The sequence below is a fragment of the Orbicella faveolata genome, unplaced genomic scaffold (genome assembly GCF_042242905.1).
Source record: "Orbicella faveolata isolate gen_17 unplaced genomic scaffold, um_ofav_v1 contig_3, whole genome shotgun sequence".
NCBI classification, from domain to species: Eukaryota; Metazoa; Cnidaria; class Anthozoa; order Scleractinia; family Merulinidae; genus Orbicella; species Orbicella faveolata.
In genome coordinates this window covers 8,707,501-8,709,621 of record NW_028301558.1, presented here as the reverse complement: position 1 = coordinate 8,709,621, position 2,121 = coordinate 8,707,501, and positions in this window count along the sequence as shown.

Genomic DNA, 2,121 nt, shown 5'->3' with positions numbered 1-2,121 from the left:
GTCTATTTTTTAAAAAATGGCTCAATCAAAAAGTAGTTTTGCACATTTTGAAAAACCTTTTTACACTTTCTAGGTTATTCTCTCTCGTGATTTCACTGGAGTTTCTTTGTGATAAACATTCAGCATAAGAAAACACATGCATGTTTTGTTCAAGTGCTCCTGGATACTCGAGGTGTTTATCTAAGGGAGCCAGCGTGGCCGAGTGGTCAGCGTGTCGGACTCGCAATCCAGCGGTCCCGGGTTCGAGTCCCGCTCTGGCCACTACCCGGATTTGTTTCTCGGTAGCCCCGAGTTCAAATCCTCGGCCACGCTCGTAAATAGCCAACTGGTTTGCCTCCGGCCAGTTGGGATTATTAATAATGGTAACAGGACTGAGTGGAGTCCAATTCGGTGTGTAATCATACGAGTGACTAACAAAATCGGACGACCGAGAAGCGGGAGTCCGATTTGTTAATCACGAGTATGATTACAGACTAAATTGGACGACACGATGTCCTGTTACCAATTAATCAAAACTATGACAAAATTCGAGAAATGAATTACAAGCATGACGCGTATACACTGTCCAATTAATGCTCAAATCGGGCTGCTGCAGCTGATAGCCAATCACGTACGAGATTTTGTTATAGTTTTGAGTAACAATGTTATGTTCAGTTTAAATTATTTGTTTCAATTCTTTGCTCGGTCCCACTAGCACTTGTGCTATAAACATTGCCGAGGGTAAATAAAGGTTTTTTTTTTTTTAAATCAATATGCATGAAAACGTCTGCTGAAATCGTCTAACTGAAATCTTGCTAGATAACGTTGTTTTGATTTGCGTTGGTAAGAAAGAAATCATTCATTTTCCCACAAACTTGGGGATTACATATTTAAGTTATCTTATTCAATATCTTCTTTTCTGTATTTTCTTTTTACTTTGTTGCTTAACCAAGTTTAGTGGTTGCCTTCAAGTTTGCAGAACATAAAGAGAGTCCAGAAATGAAAAATCTATTTCCATGTAAATAAATGATTTGCATATATAGGGTTTTTGTTTCAAAGAAAAATTACAAACAATGATATCTCACAGCAGTTGACCCCGGGGTGGGTGTATATAACTCTGCAGAGTATCGATATCAAATAATTAGTCTGGCACCCACGCAGAATAAACAACGTTATTGTGATACCAAAGCTGGATTTGACTCATCACGTCTTCATTCTTGAATAGATCAAAATGAATCAAGTTTCGTAAAATTCTGTTTAATTATCACCACTTCTGTTTCGTGGATACAGATGAATGAAAAACTTGAAGTTTCATAACTGCACGAGAGAAATCTGAATGCAACTGAAACCGGGAAATTGACTGCAACTGACAAATGTGAGGAAAACCATGTAATTTGACGAAGTTTCAACAGCGTGCCAACATGAAGCAAATGCTTTTAATCATATTGATTTCATGGCTTTTGAACGTTTGCAAAGGTAGGTGATAATTCTGAAAATATCCGAAGAATATTGCTTCAAAACAGATGCTTTAAGTTCTAAATACACAAAGATTAAGTTGCTATCCATTTAACGACTATAACAGGAATATCTTTTATCAGAACTTTTTACACCTTACTCCAGGTAAGGTAGCTAAGCGATCAACACCCCAAAAGCCAAAGAACTGATTTAACTTGCATTCGAATTTGGCTCAGAATAAATTATAACTGAGTCGTACGACTCTTGCAAAAAAACACCACAAACTGAGAAAAGTTCTACTCTTTTCATGTTGTTTGCTGGATTATTTTAAACTCCGTCTATGAAAGCCACAGAGGACTGGCTTTTTTTGGTAAAAGAAATAAAAGTAAATTCGGACTAATTCAAGTTGACGACCTCTATTTCAGTCCATTTTACCTTTTGGCAGTTTGTTTATATTATCTTTGTGCCAAAAAAAAAAAAAAAAAAATGGTTTAATTTATTTCTAGTTTGACTTTCCTCCCCGCTTTTGCTCGGGCCTAGAACATAACCTGAGCAAGATTTGTTTTCATGATTTCCGTGAATGGTTTAACAAAACATAACTCAAGAACATGAAAAATATAGGTTCTGTTTAAGTTCATATTTACCTTTTCTGTTAGATGATGCAGTTCAAGCATTGAAATATTTAAC